The sequence below is a fragment of the Dioscorea cayenensis genome, chromosome 17 (genome assembly GCF_009730915.1).
Source record: "Dioscorea cayenensis subsp. rotundata cultivar TDr96_F1 chromosome 17, TDr96_F1_v2_PseudoChromosome.rev07_lg8_w22 25.fasta, whole genome shotgun sequence".
NCBI lineage: Eukaryota > Viridiplantae > Streptophyta > Magnoliopsida > Dioscoreales > Dioscoreaceae > Dioscorea > Dioscorea cayenensis.
In genome coordinates, this window is record NC_052487.1 from 5145286 (window position 1) to 5156904 (window position 11619).

The 11619-nt window shown below is 42.0% G+C and overlaps 1 non-coding gene across 1 annotated transcript; it reads right to left on the bottom strand.

Annotated features, from left to right (window-relative positions):
* Window positions 1–381: 381 nt before the first annotated feature.
* Window positions 382–488, bottom strand: LOC120281496. The gene has a single exon (XR_005542635.1). It is a non-coding gene; the product is annotated as a small nucleolar RNA R71 (small nucleolar RNA).
* Window positions 489–11619: the final 11131 nt, after the last annotated feature.

Genomic DNA, 11619 nt, shown 5'->3' on the forward strand with positions numbered 1-11619 from the left:
CAGAATGAGCAACAGCGGACATTATCTGATTATGCTAGACTTTCAGTGTTGGGGACACAATCGAGCATTGTGCGTCCCCCGATTACAGCTCAGAACTTTTAGCGGAAGCCGGCATCCATCCACATGTTGCAGCAATCTGCACAGTTCAACGGTTTGGCTGATGAGGATCCAAACAGTCATATAGAGAGTTTTCTCGAGCTGTGTGATATGCTGAAGATAAACGGAGTGATGGATGATGCCATCAGGTTGAGAGCCTTCCCATTTTCCCTAAAGGGGAGAGCGAAGCAGTGGCTACACTCATTACCTAGAGCATCAATTACCACATGGGAGGAGATGGTAGAAGCTTTTCTTGCCCGTTATTTCCCTCCCAGAAAATTAGCAAAGCTTAGGAATGAGATCTCATTCTTTGTTCAGTTGGAATTGGAGTCTCTATTTGAGACATGGGAAAGGTTCAAGGAACTCTTGAGAAAGTGCCCGCAACACGGATTTCCAGAGTGGATGATTGTTCAGACCTTTTACAACGGTTTGAATCCGAGTACAAGACAACTCGTGGATGCGGCAGCAGGAGGTACTTTAGGTAGTAAGACCCCCGATGAGGCCCATCAATTAATTGAAGAAATGGGGCTAAACAACTACCAATGGAATACTAGGGAGAAGAAAAAGGTGGCCGGTCTCCATAAAATAGATGCGGTAACTTCATTGGCGGCTCAAGTGGAAAATTTGAGTAAGGAGTTAGATCTTCTAACTTCAAATAGAGTGGCGGCCGTAACTAATTGCACCGGGTGTGGTGGAGGACATGCTCCCTCCGATTGCCCAATCTCTATCGGTGATGTTTCTTCGGTGGAGAACGTTGATTTTGTAGGTAATGGCATGAAACCTCAAGGAAACCCATATAGCAATACCTACAATTCTGGTTGGAAGAATCATCCCAATTTCTCATGGAGTAATCAGGGTCCACAAAAGGCCATGGGGCCACCGGGTTTCCAACAACAACAACAACAAGCCCCTCAGGTGGAAAACAGAGTCTCAGGTTTGGAAACCCGAATGAATGACTTAGAAAAGCACTTGACTAGATTTTTGCAATCTGCAAAAATAAGGTTTGAATCAGTCAAGGCTACACTTCGCAACCACACCGCCTCTTTGCATAACCTTGAAAATCAAGTGGGGCAAATTACGAAGTCTCTCTCTGAAAGGCCACATGGAAGCTTGCCGAGCAATACAGAAACCAACCCTAGAGAGCACGTGAAGGCGATCACTTTGAGAAGTGGTCGTGAGGTTGAAGGTAGGCTTCTGAGTCAGAAGCATAAAGAACACGCACCCGAGGTTATAGAGGTGGAAGAAGGAACAAGCAAAGAGAAAGAGGTGGCACCCCCACCTTTCAAGCCAAGAATCCCTTATCCCTCTAGATTGAAAAATGACCAAGGGGATTAATAGTACAAGAAGTTCCTGAGTTTGTTCAAGCAACTCCACATCAATATTCCTTTTGTTGAGGCATTGGCCCAAATGCCTAAGTATGCGAAGTTCTTGAAAGACTTGTTGACTAACAAGAGGAAATTGGAGGAAAGTGCTTCAGTGATTTTAGATGCTTCATGCTCGGTGATATTGCAAAAGAACATGCCGAACAAGAAGAAAGACCCGGGAAGCTTCATCATTCTGTGTAATATTGGCAATCTAGGTGAGGAAATGGCATTGGCGGACTCAGGGGCCAGTATCAACGTTCTGCCATACACCTTCTTTCAAAAGCTAGGCTTGGGTGAACCTAGGCCTACTCGGATGACTTTGCAACTAGCAGACCGAACAGTACGACATCCGAGAGGCATCATTGAAGACGTGCTTGTCAAGGTAGACAAGTATATTTTTCCGGTTGACTTTGTAGTTCTAGACGTCGATGAGGATGCGGATGTACCTTTGATACTTAGGAGACCGTTCTTGCGGACTTCCAAGGCATTGATTGACATGGACGGCGGGGAGCTAACTTTGAGGGTTGGAGATCACAAGCTCACATACCACCTTGCTGAAGCCATGCGGCATTCTCTTGATATCGATGATACTTTATACTTTCTAGACACTACTGATGAGATTGTTGATGAATACATGCAGGAAATGTTCAATCCAGACCCATACGAGGGTTTGTTCGACCAAGAGGAGGATTATGAAGAAGTAATGATGCTTGGTTCGACGGAAGAAGTACCATCTACCCCGGGGATCTTGAAGAAGGTGCTCCGAAAAATGAAGAGGGCTAGGAGACGCCACTGAAAACACTCCAAGTCTGTTGGAGACGTACGTGAACCGAAGAGGTTGGATGAATCATTGTTAGGTGGTCCAAAGCCCGATAATTCACCTTCTACCCTCAAGAGACTTTGCACATCATGCTTTCAATCCATGGGTAAGAGGGCAACTTTCATTCATGAACCCCCATGAGGTAAGACAAGGTACGTCAAGCTTAGTGACGTTAAACAAGTGCTTCTTGGGAGGCAACCCAAGTGTTTACTGTTTTCTTATCTTCTAGTTTAGTTTGTTTGCATGAATAAATTGTAAGTGTTGGTGTCATGATTTTTAGATGCTTGTGCTGAGATTTTCTTGAGAACTTTGAATATTCATCGTGTGTTTTCATGTGGAATTGGCGATGTTATGTCATTTGAGCTTTATTCCATGTTTTCCACTGGTAAAACTCGCATACTAGGGCAGGCTCTGAGTGTGTAAACATGTTAAGAAACTTTCTGCAGAGCCTGCAGGTTTTCCTAAGGCATCCAGTGAAGAAGCACGGGCGTGTGGAATTTCCGCATGCCCGTGGATTTGTATTGCGAGCTCATCCAGAGAAGGCACAGGGGCGTGCAGCTACCCCTGTGAACGACCATGCGAATATCGCATGCCCGTGGGTAATTTCTGCACGGGCGTGTGAATTCCTGCAGAGTTTGGCCGATTATCCCGAGGGCACATAGGGGCGTGAACTCGCCCCTGTGGGTGACCTTGTGAAACGTACATGGGCGTGGGTAATTTCCACACGCCCGTGTGAAACTCTGTAAAGGAGCCCTCTTCATCCTGAGAAGACACAAGGATGTATGGGTACCCTTGTGAGTTGGGCATGTGAATGTCCACGCCCGTGTGAAATTTCCGCAAGGACGGTGGAACACTTAGCGATTTTTCTCGGATGTCCAGAGGAGCCACAGGGGCGTGCGGCTACCCCTGTGGGTCGGGCGCACAGGCGTGGGTATTTTCTGCACGCCCGTGCGAGAGCGTTCAGAGACAGTGCGAGTTTCTCCAGAGAGCGCACAGGGGCGTGCATCTGCCCTTGCGGAGCTCTCTTGATGAGGCACACGGGCTGCGTAATTTCCGCACGCCCGTGTAATTACGCAGAATTCCAAGAGCCGCGAGTCTTCCTATTAAAATCCTTGCATGCTCTTTTCCTTTTCATCTTCAACCGCCTGGCAACTGTTTCTGATCATATTGCCGACCTCTCATCGTTGTTTTGGAGGATTTTTCTTCACATATCGTGTCGATTTTCAGAGTTTCCGCATTTATTTCATTGGTAACCTTTTTATCCTCTTTTCTTCGCCAACTCTTGTTTTTCACAGATTAAATATCTGTAAGTGCGAATTTTCATTTTTACAATGCATGGTGCATGTTTATAAAGCGTCTAGACACGGTTTTAAGTTAAATTCTTGAGAATTGTTGTGCACCCGTGTGGGTTTTTCACGCCCTTCAGACCCACACAGGCATGGGTAATTTCCACATGCCCGTGTGGAATTCTGCAGTATACTGCTTTTGAGCTTCTTTGATCATTTTCCTCTTTTTTTACTATAGGTATGGCACCTCGCGTGAAGAAGAACGAAGTAAAGCGTCTCAGAGTCACCCCACCCGAGCCAATACACATGGAATTTTCAAATCCCGAGCATCAAGCTCGGTTTGAGACTTTCAGCACTTGGTTTTGGTTAGACTTGTTTTGTTGATTTGCAAGCGCTGAGAGATATTCAGTGGGGTGACGAGCTAGCTGATGAGATCGATGATATGTTAGCAGTAGGAAGCTGGAGGAGGTTACTGACGATTCGTGAGCCGGCTTACCGTGCATTGACGCTCGAGTTTTTAGCATCTTTTGAGTTGAGGTATGGGAGAATTGACACTATAGATGCTATACAGTTTTGAGCATTCGGACATCCATTTTCGATGAGTGTCACTGAGTTTTCGATTCAGATGGGCCTGTACGACGTCGCATTTACCAGTACAGAGAAGTATGTACGTTTACTTGTGGATTTTCCAGTATCAGTGACACAAGACTATGCGTATAGGGTCCTATGTGGACAGGGGCAGATTGAACTGGGAATTTCAAAGGCCACCAGCCTATCCCGGTTGAGCTACAGGTATTTGCACGCGGTCCTCAGCAGGTCTGTGGCAGGTCGAGGCAATAACACAGCTTTTCTGACCAAGCAGGACTTATTCTTTTTATACTCCATGGCCCGCAATGTGCCGATTCACTTAGGGTACATAGTGGCGGATGTTCTGAGTACCAGGGTCAATCTGCGAGAGTGGGATTATTATTTGCTGGCCCTTACATTACTAGACTCATCTTGGGGATGGGTTTGGTAGATGCTTTACGTGGTGTTGAGAGGACAGTTGTGCCTACACCTCTTACGTTTGAGATGATGAGGATGATGGGGGTGGTAAGGAGATGTGGGCCAGGGGTCTATATTATTGCTTCAGCTACCCCTGAGACCGCTGTGAGCGGAGGGGATACAGTGGAGGATTCCAGACAGGTTCCCAGATCCCGTCAAGCACAGGGGCCTCGAGCTTATGATCGTATTGAGAGGCTTGAGAGCGATGTGAGAGAGATTCGGACCGAGATAGCGGAGCTCTGAGCGATACAGTCAGCTCAATATACAGATTTTATGGCTCGTTTCGACTTCCTACGAGATCTATTGAGATCCATACCCTCGGCACCTCCAGCATCCCCATCACTTATTCTAGCACCACAGGATCCACCATGTGCTTCTCCACCACCAGCAGCAGTAGAGGAGCTGACAAAGCGTGACACCGACGTTTGACTTTATTTTTCTGCATTTTCTTTATTTTGCATTTTATTTTAGACTTGTTCACTCAGAAAGGATTTTCCTTCTGAGTTTATTTTCATTTTTCATCTCGAGTTGTATTCATTGCTTTTCTTTTATATACTCGAGTTATTTTTATTTTTTTTGTGCTTCACTGAACCCCCTCGTTTATGCGTGCAGATGGTCTTGTCATCTTGGGAATTGAAACTTTGTCATGGGCACGGCCAAATTGCTTTGGCACTTGGCCGTGTGAGCTTCACAACCCGTCAGATCATTACTCCAAAGGACTTAGCTCCATCAAACGCGACACTAGGAGTCAGGGGAGTATTGTTTTGATTACTTCTCCCACATATATTCTTCATTAATATATATTTTGAGTGAGCTTGAATATGTACATTGAGGACAATGTACAACTTAAGTGTGGGGGGGGAGTTTCATAGTGCACACATCGTTTTTATTGTTCTTGATTGATATACATGCTCACATAGCCAATGGCGGTTCACCTTAGTTACAATGATTGTATTCTTGACTTTATGAGAAATTTTAACATTGAATGTTTTCATGCTCTAGTTCTTGCTTGAATTTCTAGGAATTTTTACCCGATTTACACTCAGTGGACTACTCACTCTTTAAACTCTATTGGAAACTCATGTTCGATGTTAAAGGGACTAGTTATAGTTGTTTCTTGTGTTAAATTCTAAAATATATATATATATATGGAAAATGAAAATAAAGAACAAAATAGTTTTATTGTTTATGTGTGCTTGTTGGGTGGAAAGAGCTACCACCTATGAAGTATGAAGCTACTCTCATAAGTTGAATACTAGCTATGCCCTAATGAAAGAAAGAGCTATCTCATAGGATGAGTGAAAGCTACCACTCCGATAGAAAGAGCTACCACCTCGAAAGTGTGAAAGCCACCTTAGTGGCCGCTTTGGAAAGGACGACCTTAGAGGATGTGTGAAGCTACTACCATCTTTGAAATTGTTGTCACTTAGGTAGACAAATAAGTCCCTTGTACTTAGAACTTTGAGGAGTATACCTTTGGGTTGTTTTGAGTGAGTTCACACACGTACACGATTTCGGGTTTGTCGTCCTTTTTGATTCATGTTTTTAGCTAGAGCTTTGAATTTTTGTATTTAATGTTGAAATTTCCCTTACTTGTAGAATGCTCTCTTTGTACACTTTGGTGAACCTAAGGCCAAGCACTTCCAATATTTCCTTCATCTATGCACAGAATGTTTAATTTTGCTTGAGGACAAGCAAAAGCTTAAGTGTGGGGGAGTTTGATAAGTGCTTGTGTGATATGAATGCGAAGCATTCTTTCCTTTTGTTGAGCATTAATTTTCTCGGGTTTTTACACTAACATGTGTGTTTTTATGTTACTTTCGTGCAGGTAGGGGTGTGAGGCCGAGTATGAAGGAAAGAAGCCAATGTGGATCATAATGCACTGATTTTGGAGGAAATCTTGCTAAGGTTCAAACACGAAGACATAGGTCGGGTGCAAGATGATAGAGTGTGTGCCAACCTCCTCGTATTTGAGTTAGCATAACCATTTCGAGGGGCACAAGGGCAGTCACACTCAAGCATTCTGACTTATGCACATAAAACAAGATCTTCACCAACTTGTCTATCATTAAAGAAGCAAAGCGATCCACAACGTGAACGTGTGCCCGTTTGTGTCACCTCGATGAAAGTATGGACTCGGGAAGTATTCTAGGCCAAGTAATGTAGTGAAACACTGTAGCGAAAGTACTGTAGTAGCACTGTTCACAGCCGGCCGAGAAAATAAGAATTCATAGAATCCACACGGGCGTGTGGAAATTATACACGGCCATGTGGAAATTCCACATGGCGTGTGAAAAATCAACAGGCCCGTGTGGTCACCCGATTCTAGCACTATTTAAAGCTGATTCAGCCCCGATTTCAGTATTCTTTTCTCCATCTTTTCCCCAACTTAAGAAAGTTTTTCGGCTAGGGTTTTGAGAGGTATTGGCTAGGGTTTTGGAGAGGTTCTATGGCTCCGACATCGTCATTCCTTAGGAAGAAGGTTGGTAGGGGAGCTTCCGTCGAGGCGTATCTTATAATGGACAAGGAAATCTTTCGACGACCAGTAGAGGACTTTCCACAAGACCATCGACACGACTATCAAGGTGGTTTCTCTATGGATTCATTGCTTTTACATTCTATTTCTTTGATTGTACTTAGCTCCATGGAAAGCTAAACCCCTAGTGGGTACTTGGGTATTTGTGAACCCTAGGATGTATTTGTTTCATTGAATCTCTTTATTATGCTTTCAATTAATTGATGTTTGTTGTGAGTTCCAACCTTGAATGCTTGATTGTATGAACATTTCCCCTAGAGTCACACTAGGGTTGAGAGTTCTTGTTGGTAACCTTGTGAGTGAGTGACACACCACGAGCGTTAGACAAAACTAGGTTGGAGAGGGTTGTGAGGGTGAGTCGAGAGGTACAGGAGCGTCCCCTTTCCCCTCCGACGTGATAGATTCTACCTCCGTTCCTCGAGTTATTTGCAGCCATAATAGAGTGAATGGTCTAAGAAATGACCCTCCGCTGGGGCTTAGTTGCGCGTGCAATGGAGTGAAGCGTTGAGGTGATCTTAGTATCTAGGGCTTAATTGTGGCTAGGGACCTTCCACTTGGACCAAAGGGTTAGGTCTATAATTAGGAAGAGATTTATCACTTGGAATCCCTAGAGCTCATTGCAACTCTATTTGAGTGCAAGGTTGAGAGGTTATTTAATCTCTCCTCCGGGACATGTATAGAGTTAGGCATAGTTGACCTCAGATTTGGGACTATGTATTTAAGGATTTCCACGACTCACCATTGCATTGATTAGGAAGCATAATAGAGGGTTCTTACACTTGAAACGATTGTCCTAGGCGGAGCATTATCTGAGTACCCCATCTTTATCGATTGCCTTACCTCCCTCTTTACTCGTACTCTCTTACTTGTTGTTTTTACTTTTGAGAATTGAATTATTGTCACACTTATCACTACTGATCTTTCACATAGCTAAGAAGCGGTTTAAGTGTTTTTATTCCCTATTCCATGTGGATTCGATACCCACTCATCTTGGATTATTACTTCGACAAACCCGTGCACTTGTGAGATATACGCAAGGGGACCTTGTCAGACCTTCACTAATTGGCTTCACAGCCTTGTTCACGAGCGTGAAGGAGCCTGTAAGAGCCTCGGGATTTTGCCAAACATTCCATGAATTGATATAGTAAAATGGGACATTAATTGCTACAGTAAACATGATGTGGTATTATGCATTCTTAATTCGTTCAAGGGCATCTTCACTTCCATTAGCAAACCCGTTAATGAAACTTGAGACTTTGCCATTTCCTAATTCCTTCGTGCTACAGTACTGCTACATTGCTACATTGCCCGGCTCTGAAACATCATTTTCGGTGTTGTTTTCCTTCTCTTTTATGTTATTAAGCTCACAAGAATAAGACCAATTATTCCATAAAAACATAATGAATCATCAATTTATACATACATAGTCCCTTGGTTCCTAAATAAAACTCTAGTCTTTAAGTGACTATGTAACAGGTTCCAGGAGATCAGTAGAGATACTTTATTTTATTTTATGTATATATATATATATATATTCCTGAGTGTGACTAACGTAGACCGCACAAAAAATCTTTCTAAAGGATACACATGCTGATTAAGCACAAGAGCCACCCAACTTACTCGATTACATGTCTACATAGATGCATTCGTGCTTTAATAATAGAGGAATACTGTCATAGACTCTGTTTTCTTCTCTTTTTCTTTTGCAAATATACACTGTATCTCATGTCTCCAGGTATAGACACCTACTACCAAACTTCACCTAAAGGCTAAAGATAATAATTAAAAGAACCAAAAGCTCTTAAAACATAATTGAGTGTAGAGTTTAACAAACTAACACCAATAACAAAGTGATTGGTTGCCAGGAGCGTATAAGGTAGAAGTTTTCATAACAATGCATGAAGATGCACTATAGATAAAACAAGACTTCCATGAAAGCATAAATATAGGCACAACTCACATCTATCATTCTTTCAAGCAAGAAAGCTCTAAATTGAACATCATAGCTATGACAGGTAAGTCAAGCATGCAATCAAATAAAATACCCCATCTCCACATCTAGAGTCATACATTGCCCTCAATGTATATAAATCAGCAATATATGGTGAAAATAGCAAATAAGTACAAGGAGACGAAGTAAAGGCACTTCCCTATTTTCAGTGATAATTGAACAATACATGTATGAATGTGGGAAGTGTTTGATCCAAGTGGGGTGATGAAAGTGACGCTCCTATCACTATAGTCCTGTAAAGATCAAGAAGCTTATCACAACTCAAGACTTATAAACATGGAGAAGCAAAGTGACAAGAATCAAAACAGATAGAGTTTAGCAAGAACTGAACCCTTGCTATCTACAGAGTACAAACCAACAAACGAAACACAAAATATGACAAAGTACTAAAAACAACAACCAAAAAAATCACAAGACAGCTCATGCGTGATGTGTGTCTAGCAGAAAAGAGATATGCTCCATGATGATGCCATCCAAGCCCAAGGTTTCTAAGACATTCTCGGGTTTGCTTCACGGCCTCATTCACGGGCGTGAAGGAGCCCGTAAGAGCCTCAGGATTTCACCAAAAATTCCGTGAATTGCTATAACTACTACGGTAACTGCCCATTCTTCAGTCGTTTCACGGGGGTCTTCATGACCGTCAACAAACCCATCAATGAAACTCGAGACTCTGCCATTTCCTAACTCCTTTGTGCTACAATGCTTCTATATTATCGGGCTCTAAAATATCATTTCTGAGTTGTTTTCCTTCTCTTTTGAGTTATTGAGCTCACCTGGGCGTCCTCGAGACCTGTAACATGAATAAGACCAATTAATCCACAAAAAAGGCAATGAATCATTAATTTATACATGCATAGTATAATATAAATATGCATAAAATACACACATTTAGGTATTTATCACTTATACTAGGTCATCATAGATTGAAAAGGAATACTTGTGCTGACATGTAGAGAGGTAGGATGTTAGTAGCCCTCCAAAGCTAGGTTTAAGTTGAAGAAGAGTAGGTTTAATCCTATTTAAAGATTTCCTTAAACCCATTGTAATTGTAAGAGGGTTGATCTGGAAGAGTTTCTGATTACCACTCATATGGGATTAAGGGTTAGCCACCAAGAGATTGGGTTAATCTATCTAAGAGATCTCTATGTCTTAACTACGATTAATACATCTTTAAACCATCCTAGTTTGGACTTTAACCACAACCCTAGGGGAATTCCTTGTTCGAACACCTCCTTCTCATGCTTGGCACTCACTTGTTCATTTATCTATGTGTGCTAGTAAGCCAGCCATAGATTAGTTAGTTTATTTTATTTTATTTGTTCTTCTTACTCATAATTGTAGGCTACATAGTAGATGAAGAGCGAGTAATAGTACTACCTTGGCCTCATGCAATATGACCCTTGTGTCATACATAGGATATTACTTGGCTACCCCGTCAACTTGTTGGAATCACACCAAGCAGCCAAATATAAATAGATCTTATGAGAATTTTTAGGGCATTCTTGCAATTTCTTTTAGACTTTTCTTGGAGGCAAAGCTGGAGAAAGAAGGAGATGAATCTCCAAGCCTCAAAGGGTGATTCTAGAGGAGATTTGTATTCACATTCAAGGGGATAAGAAATCGTAGCAGTCAAGCTCACCTTAGTAGTGTGCGTGGAAGCTTTCCTATGGTTTCTTCGGTGATTCACCTATGACACGATTAAGAAGGGGTTTTTTATGCTTTTATTATCTCTCATCGTGTCTTACTTGTTCAATGATTTCCATCCACTAATGGAGGTCTAATTTGTAGATGTTTGGACATAGTGAACTCTAGGGTTTACTCTTTGACATTGGTTGTTGGATTCATGTAATTTACTTGTCTTCTTTATTGCTATCCATTCTATTTGAGTCTAATTTCATGTTTGAATGCATGATTGCTATTGTGGCAAAAGCCCTAGTTGTCATAATCGATGTGCTTTGTGATGAGAAAAAATTCCAACCAAGCAGACATACTGTGATCATAGTGAATTGTGAGTATGCCTAGACATAGGGTATTTTGGAAACTCCGTCTCCCTCAATTCTCCTGAATAAGTTAATGAGTCTCTCCATGCTCTTTGCAATCATGTGGAGTAGATTTTAGGAGAAATTGCATCTTTACTCTGTATTCGTATTAAGGGTAATCTCTCCTCATAAGATAGATTATCTACTTAAGAAATACTCATTAGCCCACATAGAGGTTTTATAGAGAGTTAATGTGATTGTGTGGATGTCTGTATCAGCTCTGCACTGATTCAGTTACTCTTCACCCTCTACCAAAAGGTTTAGTATAATCTATAAACTTCTCAACTCAAATAGGATTGCATACATTGACAACCTTTGTCTCACACTTTATCAAACCCTAGAGGGATGCTATGCCCAAATATCATTCTTTCCCTTAATTTTTCTCCATGTTTTATTTTCATATTTCTTGCTTTATTCTCTTTT